The following is a 20,354-nucleotide window of genomic DNA, read 5'->3' as shown; positions in this document are numbered from 1 at the left end:
CAAACCAGCTTTTGCACTCTCCACTTTCACCCTCAGCAAGAGGCTCTTTAGATCCTCTTCGCTTTCTGCCATTAGGGTGGTATCGTCTGTGTATCTGAGGTTGTTGATAATTCTCCTGGGAATCTTAATTCTGACCTGTGATTCATCCAACCTGGCATTTCTCATGACCTGGCATTTCTCTGCATATAAAATAAATTAAATAAGCAGGGTGACAATATGCAGTCTTGTCGTACTCCTTTCCCAATTTTGAACCAATCGGTTGTTCCATGTCCGGTTCTTACTGTTGCTTCTTGTCCCTCATACAGGTTTCTCAGGAGGCAGGTAAGGTGGTCTGGTACTCCCATCACTTTAAGAATTTGCCAGAATTGGTTGTGATCCACACAATCAAAGGCTTTAGCGTAGTCAATGAAGCAGAAATAGACCTTTTTCTGGAATTCTCTTGCTTTCTCCATGATCCAGTGAATGTTGGAGATTTGATCTCTAGTTCCTCTGCTTCTTTGAAACCCAGCTTGTACTTCCAGTAGTTCTCGGTTCACATGCTGCTGAAGCCTAGCTTGTAGGATTTTGACCATAACCTTGCTGGCATGTGAAATGAGCACAATTGTACGGTAGTTTGAACACTCTTTGCCATTGCCCTTCTTTGGAACTGGAATGTAAACTGACCATTTCCAGTCTTGTAGCCACTGTTGAGTGTTCCAAATTTGTTGGCATATTGAGTGCAGCACTTTAACAGCATCATCTTTTAGGATTTTGAATAGCTCAGCTGGAAGACTGTCATCTCCGCTAGCTTTGTTGTTAGGAATGCTTCCTAAGGCCCACTTGACTTCACTCTCTAGGATGTCCGGCTCAAGTTCAGTGACCGCACTATCATGGCTATCAGGGACATTCAGATCTTTCCTGTATAGTTCTTCTGTGTATTCTTGCCACCTCTTCTTAATCTCATCTGCTTCTCTTAGGTCCCTGCCTTCTTTGTCCTTTATCATGCCCACCTTTGCACAAAACGTTCCCTTCAGATCTCCAATTTTCTTGAAGAGATCTCTAGTCTTTCCCATTGTATTGTTTTCCTTGATTTCTTTGCATTGTTCATTTAAGAAGGCCTTCTTGTCTCTCCTTGCTAATCTCTGGAACTCTGCATTCAGTTGGATATATCTTCCCCTTTCTCCTTTGCTTTTCGCTTCCCTTCTTTCCTCAGCTACTTGTAAAGCCTCATCAGACAGCCACTTGGCTTTCTTGCATTTCTTGTTCTTTGGGATGGATTGAGTTGCTGCCTCCTGAACAATGTGATGGACCTCCGTCCATAGTTCCTCAGGCACTCTGTCTATCAGGTCTAATCCCTGAAATCTATTCCTCACCTCCACTGTATATTCATCAGGGATATGATTTAGGTCATACCTGAATGGTTTAGTGGTTTTCCCTATGTTCTTCAATTTAAGCTGAAATTTTGCAAGAAGCAGCTCATGATTTGAGCCACAGTCAGCTCCAGGTCTTGTTTTGACTGACTGTATAGAGCTTCTCCATCTTTGGCTGCAAAGTACATAATCAATCTGATTTCGATATTGACCATCTGGTGATGTCCATGTGTAGAGTCGCCTCTTGTGCTGTTGGAAAAGAGTGTTTGCTATGATCAGCATGTTCTCTTGGCAAAACTCTATTAGCCTTTGTCCTGCTTCATTTTGTACACCAATAATTTACCTTAGTACTAGGTAAGATTTAGCATATTGTCGCCCATTCCATTCAACTTTTCTTCAGCAGAAATTTGCTTATTTTCCTATGAATAAATATGTGTACATTTTGGGAAAGTTTTTTTTAAAAAAATCATTTGAAAGTCCACGGACTCCTCATGGCCTGAGGGGGTCTCTCTGCAGTGGATTCCACAGGTCGGATTCTTACAAATCCAAGCTCATTTTAGTCCATCTCGAATTTCTCCAGCATCTCTCCTCTGGACCCATGGTACTACTGCCCAGTTACAGATACCCCATTCTTAGGGAACACACTTGAGAAGGTTGTGGCAGAGCAACTGCAGGCACTCTTGGAGGATACTGCTTATCTAGATCCATTCTAGATAATCCTAGCTCAGTGTCTAGACTCAGTAACAGCCTGGGTCACTGAGGGCATCAGAGGCATGCTCCTGGTGGTTTTGCATGGACGTATTTCCCAAGTGAAGTCCACCCAGACAAAAGCCTTCAGTGTCGTGGTTCCCTTCCTATGGAACTCCCTGCCTCTGGAAGTCAGGCAGTCACCAACACTGTATTGTTTCTGGTGCTCCTTTATTTCAGGAAGCCTTCCTTGACTGACCCCCCCAGAGTTTTTATCAGTATTCTGTATTTAGAAATAATAATTTTTAATATTGAGTCTTATTCTTTTATCTTCTTATCTTGTTATCTTTTATTGTTCACTGCTCCAGAATCTGTCTAGATGTGGATTGGTTTATAAATGTTGTAAATAAGCAAATAAATAAAGACATGCACACTCTGTTCTGTGTGGGAGGGAAAACAGGCAAAAGAGTGTGGGCCCTCCCTTTTTTGCTCTTCCTATCATGTTGACTATTATGCTGCAAATATTTTTCTCTGACTACCTCCATCAAACACTCTCAGTGTCAGGAATCCACCTAAAGTATTATGGGAACTGGCTATTAGATGTAGGGCGGGTAAACCAAAATGTTTAACATCTTGTTGATGAAAAATGTCAATAGGAAAAAAAAAAGTTAAAATCTAAGGCAGTTTTCACATACAGGTGGAAACAGACAGACAACACAACACACAAAAACTGTATGAGCAATAAGGCAATGCAATAACCAAGGACAAGCACATCCAGCCCACTTAACTAGATTGTAACACTATTTTATCCAGGTTCCTTATCCCAGCAATATCTTACTGTCATTGATCCAGCTCTCTCAATCAATTCTCCAGCTCTAGCAGCTCTAACTCTTTCTTTACTCCCTGACTCTGGACTTGCTTGTTTGCTTGCGTGCTTCTGTCTGTCTCCTCCTCCTCCTCCTCTCTGCTGTTCCTGTGCTTTTCTGCCTAGGCTTTGCCTTTTAAAATTATTTTTCCTCTCCAACTCCAAGCAATCAGAAGGGTAGTTTCTTGTTCATTTATGCAACCCAAGTTTCTGTTTTCTGAGTTTAACAGTTCCCCCCCTCTTCTTCTGACCTTACGTTGAACTTCATAATCTCCTCGCTTCCTGAGCAAAACTTCCTGAGCTCAACATTCTAACTAAACGTTTGACTTCTAAACTCTTAACCTTTTGGCTGAAACTGACTAGCACTCTCTCACACACACACGATCTGGTGAAGTGTACTGAGGTCCAGGGGTGGGCAACTGCAGGAGGTCCAACGGGGCAGTGGGGGGCATTGCATCCCATGGACCATGTGTTTCTCACCCCTGTTGTAGTCCATGAAAGCTTCTGACAGAAGAAATATGTTAGCCTTTAAAGTGTCACAAGACTCTTTCTTGTCGTAAAGACTAGCTGACCTTCCTTCAATGATAGGAATGCTCTGTGACCATTCCCCCTTCCCTTTCTCATATACTCCTGCAGTTTTACACACACACACACACACACACACACACACACCAGTGGTGTGGCAACTTGTGACTCATAGGCCTGTAAACCCAAGGAAGGATAACACTCACTCCCCATTAATGTGGTGTCATACTATGGGAAAGCAGCTTCCATATATATGTGAAAGGGGGCAACCTGATCTTAAAACAAACAAAAAACTTGAAGATTACTCCCTTTTTCTCTGAACCTGCTTTCCTGAGCAAAAGGCACCCCCCCACACACACACACCATTCAAAACCTCACAGAACACCTTAAACAACTTGAACTGGTAGAATAATATGTCCAACTTTACCATTATATCCTATCTGGTTTGGTCCCCCCCCCCCACCTGCTCCTCCAGACTATGGGATGTTATTATTAAGCAACTGTCAAGGGAACAGTAGCATCTTGCAGGATATCTCTACCTTCACTAGATACTGAAACAAAACAGCAATAACATGGAACAGGGATGCGCAGAAATGTCAATTTCTTCTAATAGGTCAGGACTTTGCCCTCTGCCTTTATGATGTGTGGGATTATCAGAACTGATGGCTCAAAAAACATATGCTCATGCATCTGCCATTCCTCTGCAGAGCTGTCAGTGTGGTGAAGTCATTTAAGCCCACATCCTCTTTCTCTCCCCCCCCCATTCCTTCCTTTGCCCCCATGCAAAATGTTAAGTGCAAATTATAAAACTGACCTATTGGAGACCCGATCCATATCATCTCAGTGCTACTCAAGAGCAATGTGGGTTAGGGCGGGGTTAAGAGAGGACTTTCTCTCTACCCTGCCTGCCTGCCTGCCTGCCTGCAACGGGAACAGTGCAGCCAGTGTGCGGCTCAGCAACGTGGGGCTGCTGGTGGTCACCTTGGCCAGTGTGTTCTGCTGGATTGGACCATGAAGCTGTGGGCAAAGGGAGCGTGCACTCTTGCTTTCCATTTGTGGGGTGATAAATCTGGATTACATTCATTGGTGACACCAGGGTGTGTGTGTGTGTGTGTGTGTGTGTGTGTAATTCATTGGGGCAAAGTGCATTTTTGAGTGTGGGCAATCTCTGTTTCATGGCCTGTGATTGTGTTTGACAAATGGAGGCAGGGGAGGGGAGCTGGTTATCGTTGGGGCTCCTTCCGGCCCAGGGGTGATCTGCTCAGTGGGACGACACATTCAGCAAGCCCAGGCTGTGTAGGTGCTTTTCGGTAAGATCCACCCATGTCTTCCGTGGACCAGATGCTGACATCCTTGTCAGCAGTGGACTCACCTTGGGTCTTGATGCGGGATTTGTGCAATGGTCTGATAGGCTTATTCAGGCTGCTCTTCCCCAGTAGCATATTGGACACCTTCCGACCTGAGGGGCTCATCTTCTGGTGTCATATCTTCTAGCCTTGTGATACGTTCCATGGGGTTTTCTTGGCAAGAATGCTGGAATGGGTTGCCATTTCCTTCTCCAGTGGACCACATTTTGTCAGAACTCTCTGCCATGACCTGTCCGTCTTGGGTGGCCCTGCACGGCATAGCTTATGGCTTCACTGAGTTACGCAAGCCCCTTCGCCACAACAAGGCAGTGATCCATGAAGGGGACATTCTCCAAACCATGCATAATATTGTAGACCCCTATCATATCTCCTTTTACCATCCTTTTTTCCAAGCTAAACAATCCCAGCTGTTGTAACCTTCCCTCATAGGAGAGATGCTCCAGCCTCTTGATCATTTTAGTGGCCCTTTTCTGCACTTTTTCCAGCTCTACAACATGTTTTTTTAGGTGACCAGAATGTAGGGATGTACGAAACACTTACCTGGTTTCCTCCAGGGACATCCGCGGTGGAGGGGAGGCGCTCCGTCCATCCCCCCAAAATCCTCGGCGGGGGGGAGGCGATCCGTTCCTCCCCCTGGAATCGTGCCCGGCCGGCTCCGCTCCGCAGCCAGGCTGCGGAGCTGCCGGCTGGGCCAACCCTCAGCAGGGCCTCCAGCCGCTGCCGGGCTGCTGCAGATGCAAATGGCGTCCTGAGTAGGGGACGCCATTTGCGTCCCTATGGTAGCCCATGATAGGCTACGTAAATATTTACATAGCCTATCATGGAGAAAATGGGAACGCAAATGGCGTAGGGGACGCCATTTGCATCCCTGCTTTAGCCGTGATAGGCTATGTAAATATTTATGTAGCCTATCACGGGCTACCATAGGGACGCAAATGGCGTCGCCTACTCAGGATGCCATTGGCGTCTGCAGCAGCCCGGCAGCAGCTGGAGCTGCCGCCGCCGCTGCCGGAGCTGCTGCTGGAGCCGCAGCTGCAGCCAGGTAGGCTCTGTTTTGTGGGGCTTTCGTGGGGTGGTGGGGCAGGTTGCTCCATTCCACCACGGATTGTGGGGGGCCGAATTCACTGGAATTTGACCCCCCTGGGATCCATGGCAGAATTCTCTAACATCCCTACCAGAATGGGACACAGTGTTCCAAGGGTGGTCGCACCATAGATTTGTGAAGAAGCAGTATTAAATTGGCAGTTGTATTCTCAATTCCTTTTCTAATTATGCCTGACATGGAGTTTGCCTTTTGCACAATGGCTACACACTGGGTTGGGGAAGCTTTTTTGGCACAAGGGCCAAATTTCTTCTGAACAGGTGGGGGGGGTGGAGCTGCATGCCTGCAGGGTCAAACTGGCCAGGGGCATCCCACTGCTAGCATGTGGCCCTACGACATGATTCCTCCATCCCCCAAATTCCCTCTCATATGCAACAATGCCCCCCTTAGTGCAATCAGCATTTTTAAAAGCCTCTATTAGTACTATCTAAGGAGGTGCGAACCAGCAAAACTTGAGCTCCCCAAAGTGCTACGAATTCCATCTCAAAGCTTACTCTGACTTGAGGTTTTATAAGATGACAGCTTTCCTTTTTTCTTTTTGCATGAAAATCTGTGCATATTTTTGTGCGTGTTTCTCCAAAGACACCCATCAATTGTGCATATATTTGTATACGTCCTTCTCCCATTGATGGGAGCATATGAGTGTGAATTTTTAAAAGCACACATTTTTATGTGCATTTTTCAAACATTTGCATACCAGCAAAAGCATTTTTTGGTCCACAGATCACACTGCAAGCTCAGAAATGTATTGACTTCAACCACAGATTATGTCTGAGTCCATGTTTTGTTTTGTTTTTCCTGGAAGGTGCAAATTGAGTAAAATCCTGAGGAAAAATGAACCAAAACAAATTTCTCATGCATCCCTGATGTCATCTTCAGACCCTCCACTAGGGATGAATGGACTCACCTCCATCTGGGGCCTTTTTCTAAGCTAAACAATCTCAGATGTTGTCATAGGGGAGTTGTTCCAGCCACTTGATCATTTTAACTGCTCTTCTCTGCACTTTTGGCACTCGACAGTATCCTTTTTTAGGTGTGGTGACCAGAACCATACACAATATTCTTAGTGTGTTCACACCATAGATTACCACAGATTAGGGATGGGGGAGAATTTCTCCCCGAAACTTCAGGTGGCCGAGTGCCAACGCATTCGGTCCTCCGAAGGTTGTTCGGGGAGAAATTCTCCGCCCCCCCCCCCCCCGGGATGGGACTTATCTTTCCCGAATGTCCCTCCCGGCGGCGGGTCCCGGCGGCGGTTCAGCAGGTCTTCGTCAGGGGCAGGGGCGGCAGCCAGTCTTTTGACTGGCTGCCGCCGCTGCCATTACAAGAAAAGTAAAAAAAAAAAACAAGACGCCCCTGTGATAGGCTACGTAAAGATTAACGTAGCCTATCACGGCTAGATTTGCAAAGTCAGCTGTGATAGGCTACATTAATCATCACGTAGCCTATCATGGGTGACTTAAAAAAAAAAAAAAAGCGCGTACGGCTAATGGCGGCCCCCATAGGGAGCTGCCATTCGCGTTCCTTATTTGGTCCCTGTAGTCTATGTAAAGATTTACGTAGACTACGGCGAAAATAAGGACAACGCAAATAGCGTTGCCCTTATTTTCGCCGTAGTCTACGTAAATCTTTACGTAGACTACAGGGACCAAATAAGGAACGCGAATGGCAGCTCCCTATGGGGGCCGCCATTAGCCGTACGTGCTTTTTTTTTTTTTAAGCGCTTTTTTTTAAAAAAGTTTTTTTTACAGGGACCAAATAAGGAACGCGAATGGCGGCTCCCTTTGGGGGCTGTCATTTGCGTATGCGCTTGTTTTTTTTTTTCTTTCAAAGTCACCCGTGATAAGCTACGTGACGATTAACGTAGCCTATCACTGCTGACTTTGCAGATCTAGCCATGATAGGCTATGTTAATCATTACGTAGCCTATTACAGGGGCGTTTTTTTTTTCTTTTGAAGTTCACAGCCGGGGAGACGGGGCGCTTCTCCCCGGCCTGAATTTCGGCCGGGCGAGGCTGGAAGCCAAAAGGAGAGGCTTCATTCTCATGCCTTTAATTCATTATTCACAGGTTCATTACAGATGCAAATCCTCGAAGACTCTCCGGCTACACAGGAATGCCTCCAGGGGAATCACAGAATCATAGAATAGTAGGGTTGGAAGGGACCCACAAGGCCATCGAGTCCAACCCCCTGCTCAATGGGATTCAAATGGGATCACCAAAAGTTGCCTGCAGTTAGAAAAGGGAGGCTTTCTGTCTAGGCTAACTTAGGGAGGGAGGTCCTGCCCCATGCCTGCTGCTTCCCTGCGTAGCCTCTCACGCATCGCTAACTGGGTCGACCGTCTGAGTTCCGCCCCTGATGCTTCCCTCTTAGTTCTGTGTCTCCGCCTCACGTCTCTTAGGTCACAGTCTTCAAGACCCTCCTCTTCCTGCTTGCTGTTTCTCACAGAGGGGGGTAATGAGGAAGCTTCATGCCCAGCCGTCTGAGAGTTGGTGACCTGAGAAGCACGCTGACCCATATCTGAACTAGCTTGTGAAATAGCCTCCCCCAGTTCTGGCTGCTCCTCTTCTGAATCTGAGCTGCTAAGTATCTCCCTGCACTCAGAATCAATCCTGACAGTCACTCCCAGACGTTTTAGTGCAGCTACACCAGCTGAGAATGATGGGAGTTGTAGTCTAACACATCTGGAGGGCACCAGGTTGGGGAAGACTGGTTTAGCAGGATTTACTCTCTAAGTGTACACGGGACCGCAAGCATAGAAAAGTTTAAAGCATTTCTACCTTGACATTTTCAAAAAGCGAAAAGCCACCAGCCTAGAAACAAAAATCCAATAAACTAGGGATTTCAGAGAATTCCGCGACGGATCTCGGTGAGGCCGAATTCCAGTGCATTCAGCCCCCTGAAATCTGTCGCGGAACGAAGCCCCCACCCCCCAACCCATGAAAGGCATGCGGGACGAAGTCTCTGCTGCCCCCACCCCACGAAAGGCGTGCGAAACGGAGCACTTATGTGCTCCCGTCGGCGCTGCTTTGCGAATGGCGGCCGTCCTGCGGCCGCCATTCGCTTCCTCCTCTTCATAGCCATGATAGGCTACGTAAACACTTATGTAGCCTATCACGGCTAACTCAGGGACACCATTTGCATCCCTGCAGAGGCCGTGATAGGCTACGTAAGTATTTACGTAGCCTATCATGGCGGGGGGGGGGGGGAAATCCCAGCGTACGCAAATGGCGGCGGCTACCACCATTTGCGTACGCTGGGGTTTTTCCCCCTGCCGTGATAGGCTACGTAAATATTTACGTAGCCTATCATGGCTCAATACAGGGATGCAAATGGCAGCGGCTACGACAGCCGCCATTTGCGTCCCTGCAGGGATGCCCAGCAGCTGGATATCTGGCTGCAGGTGGCCGGAGACGGCCAGCGGCTCGGTGGCATGGCCACAGAGCAGACCCAGCCGGGCAGGATTCCGGGGGGAGGGACGGATCGCCTCCCCCCCCCGTCGAGGATTCCGGGGGAGGGACAGAGTGCCTCCCCCCCACCGCGGATTGCCTGGTGCGGAGCCAGGTAGGTGTTTCGTACATCCCTACAATAAACAGATGTGAACGAGATCTTAGGGAACATTTTGAATATTTACCAAAAAAAAAAAAAGCCTTAGGAGCTAAATTTAGCTGCCCTTTCCCCTTTAAAAGCTTGCTAAAGTACATTTCTCCAAATGTTCGGGTTTTGACATCCTTCCTATCTCCAAGCATTTTAAACTATTGCTTCTTTGAAAGGAAAGCAATGATTAATGCTGCCATTCATTATCTAAATGGAATGAAAAAGGAAAATAATCATCTGTACTCCACCAGAGAAGGAAGGGAAGTTGCATTTTTGCTAACAATATGAAAATATCCAGAGATAATAATGGAATGGGGGCAGTAGTGATGTAGTTTGTTGTCATTAGCACAGATATTACCACCATTGTAATCAGTTTTGGCTCTTATTTACTTGGTTTTAAATAGCACACTGCCCGAAATTAATCTCCAGCTTTGCTAATATAGAAACTGCTCTGCTTTGCTTTATTTTTGTCCTCTACCTTCCAAGGAAACTGTGTATTTTGCCTAAAACAGGAGACAAATCCAAGTGTCAACTGCAGTTTGCATTTTCCAAAATGGGACAATCAGCCACTACGTCTCTGTTCCAGCAGTCCAAGATGTAACCTAAAACCTGCATGACATTCGGTAGCGTCTAAGGGCGCAATCCTATGTCCCCTAGACAGCGTCTGGGGGACACAGGATATTTCATTTTCTGGGATCTGAGGTCAGAACCAGGGCTCCAGCCTTGAAGTCCAGCAACTGCCCTCCCTTCATAGCCAGCTACCTCTCCACACTCGGAAACAGAGCACAGAGATGGCGAAAAGGGGGTGGTCCTGGGGGCGGAGAGGGGAGGAGACAGCAGAAGCTGCTTTATGCAGCTTCCTATGCACATCCTGGCTCTCTCCCTCCCCGAAGCCACTCCTAGATGGGTGAAATTGCCCACCTAGGGGGAAAAAGCAGGGCAGCTGGTGCACAGAGGAGAGGGACGCCTTCATGCTCCAGCATACCTTCCGTGTCGGAGGCTGCTGTCTGTCAAGATAGGATTGCATTCTAAGGCATGAAAGGGTGCAATCCTATGAAAATTTAGACAGAAAAGAAAAGCCTTACATGTCCCAGCATGCCCCAGCCAGTCATGCTGGTTGGGGAATGCTGGGAGTTGTAGGACGTCTTTCTGTCTAACGTGCAAAGGACTGTGCCCTAAAAGTGCAATCCTGTCCCCCCTAGAGGGCTTCTGAGGGGCCAAAGGAAGTCAGGGATTTCCTCCTTGGACAGAATTGTGACCATGGCACCTAAGTGAGGATCCCACCAGCAGCAGCAGCCATTCCCAGCCACTGTGGAAACTCCACGGCCACTCCCTTTCCTGAGGTTCAAGCTCCAAATTTGGGAAGGATAAAAAGAGAGGGGGCATGCCGGTGGCTGGGGAGGGGAGAGGCTGTGGATCCACCAGGTGTAATGGCCTCTCAGCCCCTGTTCTCACCCTTGGCAGTGCAAGTCAGCTAGACAGACTCAGAGGTCTGTCTGTCTGTCTATCTATCTATCTATCTATCTATCTATTATCTATCTATTATCTATCTATCTATCATCATCTATATATAAGTCATCTACTCATCTATCTAGCCAAGGAGGACAGAGAAGTTAAAAAGCCTCCATTGCTCCTTCTGCCCTGCCAGCAAGAGCCCAGTATGGCAGAGGATAACTGGAAGCCTCAGAACTTGAAGGTGTCCATCATTTGGGTGTCAGTCCCATAGGACTGAGCCCTTAGTCTGTGAGTCTTCCTGAACTCCATCTTAAGGCTTTGACAATGCAGACTTCATGACATCAACACCAGCTCAGCCTTTCCCCCCTCCTCTTCCACAGTTCCACCCCCACCTGCTTTTTGTAACATCTGGACTGATGAAGAGATCTGGAGATCTCAAAAGCTTGCCTACAGTTTTGTGCATATTTGGTTGGTCCTAATAAAGGTATTGCAATGAATATGAACCTGAGCACACTCCGGGAGAGAGCGCAGGACAGGAAGGCCTGGCGTGCTATGGTCCATGGGGTCACGAAGAGTCAGACACGACTGAACGACTGAACAACAGCAACAATAGAGGTATTGCCTGACTGTGGATTTAAAACATAAAATAAAATTGTGTACCTGGTACAGACGGTGAGTTGAAAATGAAACTCACTAATCCTATGCATATGAGACATTAGCATGTAATATCCATTCTCTTAGGCTGCAATCCTATGTATGCTTACCTGGGAGAAAGACCCACTGAAGATAGTACAACTTATTTGGAGTAAATAATCCAAGAATGGTGCTCTAAGTCCCACTGATTGCAGTGGGTCTAATTTTTTTTAGTAAACATGCAAAGGTGATCTTCCACATAATTAAAGATTGCGCTGTGCCAAAACCCTATGCCCCAGGGCATGGTCTGAAGGCACATGAGGCAGCCACCTTGCTGAAGCTAAGCAGGTCTGGGTCTGGTCAGTGCTTCGAGGGGAGACCACCTGGGAACCACATGTAGCCACCTTGAGTTCCACAATGGAAGAAAGGTGGGGTATAAATGTAATAAATAAACAAACAAACAAACAAATAAATATCTGCCCTTTTGCAACCTCTTCGTTTCCCTGAGAAAGAGGTGGTCATTTTTCTGCCTCTTTTGTTGGAAGTTGAGAATTTCGGATACATTTCCCTGGGTGCAGAGCTTCAGTGCTTACCTTACTGGAACGAAGTGGAAGAGGGGAGTGTGCTCTTTCTTTTCCCATTTTCCCCGTTCTGTCCTTGCAGCCTCTCCGGGGGCTTAAGCATCTTGGAAAGCCCCCTGGAGAACTTAGCCAGGACTTCCTCCCTTGTGCTCCTGCCTGCTGAGTGCCTGAAAGCTGAGCAAGGGATTTTTGGTCTTGCTTAAAAGACCTGTTGTTGTTGTGGTTGTGGTTGTTGTTGTTGTTATAAAATGTCCTTTTAACAACAACAACACAACAAGAATAACAACAACATCTCTCTCAGCTGGGACTAGTCAGGTTGTTAGGTGGCCTTGCACAGGGCCGGCCAGAATCCCCACCTTCTGTACCAGTCCGAGGTACTTAGGGAGTCCAGCTATATCCCTGTAACTACTGCAGAGGCACAACACCGTGATGGTGTGAGCCCCTTTTAAGCCTCAGGCAAGGTGCGACTGTAAGTTAATTAACTAATAAATTAACAAAAAAGGCAGGTTATTGTCCTGTCTGGCTGCAAGGAAGATTGAATTTTAAAAAATGGATATGTTTTCAGCTGTTTTAATTGGATTTTAATTGAAATGTAATAGGACATTTTATATTTGCTTTAATCTATTGCTTCCCACTCCAAGCTTTCACGTTGGGTGAGGCTATACTTCCAAGTTAACTCCTGCTTCTTCTTGTTACTGTTTTTGTTTTTTTTTTAAAAGGCAGTGCAGGTTCATGTTCTACATCAATACACACTGTGAAATAGAATTACAATGGGAACTGCAGCAAAATGTTGCAGTTCTCCAGTTCAGGATTCCAGCCATTCCATCCCTCACCTTCAGTTTTTCACATACACCCCTCTGCATCAGTCAGTCAGCTTTTTGTGGCCAAGGACCTCAGTCCAACTGGGCAGTCTCTCAACCCCCCCACACACACAATTCAGGGATTTCCCCCCCCTCCTTTTTTTTTGTTCTTCTGTATACCTTGGGTTTCTCCTAAGCCTTATACCTCTCTCTTGTGCATGGCTATTGTTGTTTTAGTGACAAAAGCAGCAGCACTCACCACGGGAAGATCAGAAATGGAGGGAATGTTCACCCTGATGCCTTCGAATCAAACACATATATACTAAGTGTTTCCCAAGTTTTAAACCTTGATGGCTCTTTGTCACAAAATTGCAATGCATCTGCAGAAGGGACCAAGAAAATCTATTTGACATTGTTCACTATGCATTAGGCCTGGGTAAAATTCTTTGACCCAGCAGAGGGTTATTTGTTGCTGCTGCTGTTGTATGAATCAAATATGCAAGATTAAATTGTTGATATAGTGGATGAAAGCATGGTAATGCACTAAATGTTTAATGCGGCAATCCTGCAGTCAAGGTAATGTTTGCCTTATTGAAACTAATATTAGCATTCACGCACTACATGTAATACAGAATGCAATTGCTTCTCAAGCAACAGTGGGGAGCTTGCAAAAAGTAGATGAAGGGAATTACTTTTGGGGCGGGGGGGAGCAGTTCTGGAGAGATGTGCATCCTCAGCTAGGGATGCTGGAAAAATCTGAGATGGACTAAAATGAGCTCAGGTTTCTAAGTATCCAAGCTGTGGAATCTGCTGCGGAGAGACCCCCTAAGGCCACACGGAGTCCGTGGACTTCCGGAATTTTTTTTTACTTCCCAGAAATCTATTCATAGGAAACTATGCAAGTTTCTGCTGAGGAAAAGTGGAATGGAATGTGGGACAATACACTAAATGTTACATACTGCTGTAAATTTTGTAAATTGTTATGAAACCTCTGATGTACTTATTAGTAAATCACATTGCAAGCTTGGAAATGTGTGGACTTCAGTGCAGCTTGGGTCTGGGTCGATGTTCAGTCCAGACAGTGGGAATGGAGTAAATTCTGATACTGCCCCCCCCTCGCACTGTATCTCCCTTCACCAGGAGTGACATGACAAATTCAGAAGTGCAGGGGCTCTTTGTGATGGTCACAGCCACTCCCCCTTCTAAGATTATTCAACCTTGTAAGATATGCAGCCAGTTGGGATCCAAAACAGTGCAGCTGAGAGTAAGGCAGGGGTATTTCAATTGGGCGTCTGAGAAAAAAATGCAGGGGTGTTAAAATTAGGGATGTCAGAGAATTTCGCCACGAATCTCAGGGAGGCCGAATACCAGCACATTCAGCCCCCCCAAATCGGTGGTGAAACGGTCTGCCCCCCCCAGGACGGGACTTACCTTGTGCAAATGTCCCTGGCAGCGGCAGCTCCAGCAGTGGTTCGGCGACGGTTTGGCGGCGGCGGTGCAGCGGCTGGTCTTCCGACCGGCTGCCACCGCCGCTATTTCCAGTAAAAAAAAAACCAAACCAAAAAAACGTGATAGGCTACGTAAACATTTACGTAGCCTATCACGGCTAGATTTGAAAAAAATACCGTGATAGGCTACGTAAATGTTTACGTAGCCTATCACGGCTGAGTAAAAAAAAAAAACCGCGCGTACGCAAATGGCGGCACCCATGGGCGCCACCATTTGCATTCCTTATTTTGGCACGTCTAGTCTACGTAAATATTTATTTAGACTGCGGCGAAAATAAGGGGAATGCAAATAGCGTAGCGTCTACACTATTTGCGTTCACCTTATTTTCACCGTAGTCTACATAAATGTTTACGCAGACTAGACGTGCCAAATAAGGAACACAAATGGCGGCACCCATGGGTGCCGCCATTTGCGTAAGCACGGTTGTTGTTGTTTTTACTCAGCTGTGATAGGCTACGTAAACATTTACGTAGCCTATCACGGCTGATTGCAGGGACGCAAATGGCAGCGGCTACGGCCGCCGCCATTTGCGTTCCCGGCCAGCCAGGATTCGTGGCAGGAGGGACGGGGCGCCTCCCCCCTGGCCAGAATTTCAAGGGGGAGGGACGGGGCGCCTCCCCCCCGGCCAGAATTTGGGGGGGGAGGGACGGGACACCTCCCCCCCGACCAGAATTTTGGGGGGAGGGACGGAGCGCCTCCCCCCCACCGCGAATCAAATTTCGGGCAAGGTAAGTGACTTTCGCACATCCCTAGTTAAAATCTTTTTCGCTCGCTCGCTCGCTCACTCAAACACAAACATTGTGGGTTTTCAAAATATGATACTCTACGGAAACTTCACCCTCTCAACTCAGCCCTCATGGACAGATCCCTTTTCATTTAAACAGCCCCCCTGCACACTCCCTTAGTGTCCCAACATTACCTATTAGCCTTCCCTGTGTGCCTTTATTATATCTCCCCCTCCTCCTCCAATAGAAACATCCAAACACCGAGATGGATTGAAACACAGACACAGACACAGACACAGACACACACAATGAGAGAGAGAGAGAGAGAGAGGTGTAGTGGTAAATTTGGAAACGCATGAGCTCATTGTGACAGTCTCCAAGGCTAGTCCGACAATTTCAGGCAGCTGTGTCAATCCATATCAACCAACCGGTTCTTGGAGCTTTCCTCTCCAGGAGCATGTCTTTGGTAAAGCGAATATGTCTTAATTGCCCATTCCAGACCAAGTCATCCGAAATACTTTGCATTCCAACATGGAACAATATATTGCTGCTTGGAAAATTCACCCCCCTGCTGCTACAGTGAGGATCGCAGCTAAGCTCAGAGGGAACAGGGAATTCTGAGGGGGGTGGCAGAAAACATCAGAGTCCCTGCTAATGAAAAAGTGCCGGGGCTGCATCCCTGCGAGCCTGGCCTCCACAACACCACTGCCCTTCACATGCACATTCTTCAGGATAGGAGCCACTTCTGTGAGCTGTGATCTGACGCGGAAGAGATTAAGGATGGACAAATCTCTCCATTTTGGTTTCTTTCAGCTTCTCATTTTTCCAGTCTTAAGTTTGGTTCATCCCAAACGTTGAGGATATATATATTTTTAAGTTCCCACAAAAATATGTATGCATTTTGTCACACATTTGTCCTAATACATGCATTTTGCTCTAATGTACACTTTTTTTGCACTTTTCCTAGGGTAATTATTTGGAATATTATTTCCCTAATGTATGCATTTGTATGCATTTGCTTTATTGGAGAACTCAATTGCAAAATTCAGAGAGGTGCAAATTTCAAAGGATAACTGAGTGTCAGTTCAACATTCCATAATTAGTTAAGTTTGCATTAAATGTGGACTGAATTAATTTCTCCCTGATCCCTAGCAGGGATGCATGTATGAATAACACCATTGCATGGATGGGTCCCCCTGCTCTTGAGCCTCTTCCTCTTCTACTTCCTTGACTCTCAAAACGACTTTACAGTAAAGACCACACAGCGTCCTCTAGGCCCTTTGCAAGGACTTTCCACAGCCCAAGTGCCCTTTCTCTTAGCTTACAATGAATAGACCATTTGTTCATATTCCATGATGCCATAGCAGCTCTGAAAATACACTGTGGGAGAGTGATATTAAAACAGGGAGCTGCTTTATACCGAAACAACATTCTCATACAACCCTATGAATATATGTATCTGTTTCCCTTACAGATACACTTCTGTAGGAGCCATTTTTCCACATGGATCCTTCCCATGGAATTGCAAGTAAACAGGTTAAAAAAAAAAAAAAAACACCTCCAAAGAAGAAACACAGTGCAGCTGGCATGTTTATATTATATTCTGATTTTAGGAGCAAAACATTTCTCTTAAAAACCCAGAGTGGGTGGCTTGGAAAATAATTTGTATCTCAATATTTGATTCTGCCATTCATTCTCCTTTCCCCTTCCCAAGACAGCAATAAAAGAGGAGCAATTCCTTCCCCTTGTTCTTTGCTATATAATCTTTCTTTTCTCTCTTTGTTTTATCTTGATGACCACGCAAGCTGTAAAGCAGGTATTTCCTTGCAGCTGATCCGTGTGAAATGCCACCCCACAGAAATACATCTCCACAGATGAATGAAGCTGGAAGGGAGGATCTTTCGCCATCTGCAAATGAACTAAAACAATACAAAAGAAAAATATGGAAACAACTTTTAAGACTGTTTAATTAAAGTAGGAGGGCATATCACAAAAACACCCCAGGTTTTTTGCTTGCCTTATTTGCTTGTTTGTTGTACTTTTAATCCACCCAATAACCAAAGTTATTTGGGTGATGTACAGTATGTTAAAAAATATAACACAAATGTTAAAACAGAAATAAAATAAAGACAGCATAAAAGCAAGATAAAACCAGCAGCAATGAATAAACCCCTTGAGCAACCCCACCCCCCTTAAAAGTAGGATTGAGGGATTATAAGACTGAACATTCATAGTCCTACCCAAAGCACAGCTGCTGGCCATTAGTGCCACCTGAGGAATGGTCTACTCATGAGCACAACCCTGATCATGAGTATACCTTTATCCATGAGGAATCCTTATTCCTCCAGAGGGCATTTCTGCATCTTGCAGCTAGTTGAGCCCAAACTTTCAGATGACTGCACTCCATGGGTCTAAGGGACTTCGCAGGATCTGCCTCTTACATCTTTAGGGAGAAGCTCAATGGCTATCTCGCCCGAGAGGCCAGGATCTCCTTGACCTGCCTCAAGGTCCTCAGTACAGGCAGCTTCTCCATGATGTTGGGCTTGGGAGGCTCCAGGTCATCTTCTAAAGAGGAGTCCTCCAGAGAGGGCATGGCAGAGGGAGGGAATGCCACCCTATAGCAACATTATGCATGAGCGGAAGTAAAAACAGTCACACATGTTGTGAGTTATGATGCGTGGACCTGTGTTGTTGCCTTTTTTGGTCACTAATTATGAAAGATGTTTAAGACGTAGCAAAACTCGGAGGTGGAATAATTCTCAAAATCTGCAGTCAGGAGTGTTTGGCTCAGATCACTAGGGATGGCGGAGAATTTCTCCCCGAAACTTCGGGGGGCCGAGCGCCAACGTGTTCGGCCCCCCGAACAAGTTTCGGGGAGAAATTCTACACACCCCCCTGCCCCCCGCACCCCCCTGGGACAGGACTTACCTTTGCCGAATGTCCCTCCCGGCGGCGGGTCCGGCCGGCGGTTCGGCGGGTGTTTGTGCGGGGCGGGAGCGGCAGCCGGTCTTTCGACCGGCTGCCGCCGCCGCCATTCCAATAAAAGAAAAAAAAATGCCCCCATGATAGGCTACATGACGATTAACGTAGCCTATCATGGCTAGATTTGCAAAGTCAGCTGTGATAGGCTATGTAAATCGTCACATAGCCTATCACGGGTGACTTAAAAAAAAAAAAGCGCGTACGGATAATGGCAGCCCCCATAGGCAGCTGCCATTCCCGTTTCTTATTTGGTCGCTGTAGTCTACGTAAAGATTTACGTAGACTATGGCGACCAAATAAGGAACGCGAATGGCGGCTCCCTATGGGGGCCGCCATTAGCGTACGCGCTTTTTTTTTTTTTAAAGTCACCCGTGATAGGCTACGTGATGATTAACGTAGCCTATCACGGCTGACTTTGCAGATCTAGCCGTGATAGGCTACGTTAATCGTCACATAGCCTATCACGGGGGCGTTTTTTTTTTTTTTTAAACTTTGGAGTTCGTGGCCTGGCGAGGCAGGAAGCCTCCTCCCCGGCCTGAATTTCGGCCGGGCGAGGCGGGAAGCCTCCCCCCCCCCGGCCTGAACTTCGCGGGGGGAGCAGCGAAGCGCCTCCCCCCCACCGCGAACAAGCTTCGACGACAGGTAAGTGTCTTTCGTCCACCCCTAATCACTGTTGATGAATGTGATACCAGAATTACCAGACCACAAATTCATGCCAGGATTCTCTAGGGCAGAAGGGATGACAACAAGATGCACAGCTCTCAATTAAGGGAGACAGCTGAGCAGGTCCAGATGCATTATTTCCCCCTACTGTAGCCTCTACCTACCAGGCTGTCATCTCATGTCTTTTACTCTGTAATTTAGAGACATTAGAAGTTCATAAATGAAATGTATGAGAACGGCAAAGTTACTTAAACCTTCAATTATGTTCTCTTCAGGCACAATGCTAGGTAGTTGCATTTGAAATGACAAGGCACATTAGACTATAATTCCACTACATTTGCTACAATACTTAATAGAGGGTATTGGGGTGGCAGGACAAGGACATCACTTCAGCTACGGATGTTGGAAGAATCTGTCCAGGGGGTGAAGTTTGCCTAGCTTTCAGCAGCTCAACCCCCCCAGACTCCAGTTTGCTTACCCACGGACTGGCCTGACTGGATTTGTATAGAGTCAGGCCAGCTCACAGATATTGGTGGGGGAGTCCCCTTAAATTGCCATTTACACAAATTGCAGCTGTAATTTGCTTAATTTGCACAAATTGCAACCACAATATGCTTAATTTGTGCAAATTGCACCTGCACTTTGCACAAAATTAAGCATATTATGGCTACAATTTCTGCAAATGAAGCAAACTGAAGTCACAGTTTGTGTAAATTATGCAAATTGCTGCCACAATTTGTGTACAAGGCAATTTAAAAAATTGAGAAAGTTCCCAGATTTTGGGAAATGAGCCCATGGTTCGGCTCACGAATGCAAGCCAAGCCGTGGACTCTGGGGAAATCCATCAAGCTGAAAAAGGGCAGGATTTCTGGCCATCCCTAAGTCTTCAGCTTATATTTGGCCAATTTGAACCACATACAAGTGGGATGGGATGCTTCCTGTCTAGGGATGCACAGATGTTGCGAAATTCATTCCATCAATGCTTTACGAATTGTCAGACATGTTTCATTCCATCGTCCACTCATTGATGGAATGGGTTTTTTTAAAACCAAAATTTCATTCTATGTGTGAGAATTCACACTTGTGCATGTGCAGAAATGTGCTAATTCATATCAGTTAATGGACACTAGCATGAATTCACATTAACTGATGCAGATTAGCACATTTTAGCACATGCACATTTGCACAAACCTCCCCCAAAGGGGGGTGGGTGAAAAAAGCACAATCCCCACCCCCATCTGCATTTTCACAATTTAGCCTGCTGGGGGAGATGCACATTTTTGGCTGGAGTTTCACCCACCCATCCACCCCTCATGTATTTTGGTACAAATAAATGTGCCTATATTTCCAGGAAGTAAAAAAGAAAAGAAAAGTCCACAATTCCACAGAATCCATGCAACTTGAAAAAGCCAGTCGACTGCAGAATCCACGGGTCAGATTTGTAGAAATCTGAACTCATTTGAATCTGTTGCAGATTTCTCCAACATTCCTCTTCCTACCTTGACTTAGGTACA

The 20,354-nt window shown here is 46.4% G+C and overlaps 1 long non-coding RNA gene across 1 annotated transcript in view; it reads right to left on the bottom strand.

The window, feature by feature from the left end:
* Positions 1-16,773: 16,773 nt before the first annotated feature.
* LOC146346527 (uncharacterized) overlaps positions 16,774-20,354 on the bottom strand; it is a 45,153-nt gene continuing 41,572 nt past the window's right edge. Inside the window, exon 3 of the long non-coding RNA XR_014789813.1 lies at positions 16,774-17,114. This is a non-coding gene — a long non-coding RNA (uncharacterized LOC146346527). The remainder of the gene's footprint in view (positions 17,115-20,354) is intronic.

This window comes from Heloderma suspectum, chromosome 4 (assembly GCF_057233095.1).
Source record: "Heloderma suspectum isolate Gila_16-S chromosome 4, 16-S_ref, whole genome shotgun sequence".
NCBI classification, from domain to species: domain Eukaryota; kingdom Metazoa; phylum Chordata; class Lepidosauria; order Squamata; family Helodermatidae; genus Heloderma; species Heloderma suspectum.
The sequence above is the reverse complement of the archived record's forward strand: the minus strand, read 5'-3'. Positions and strand labels throughout refer to the sequence as shown.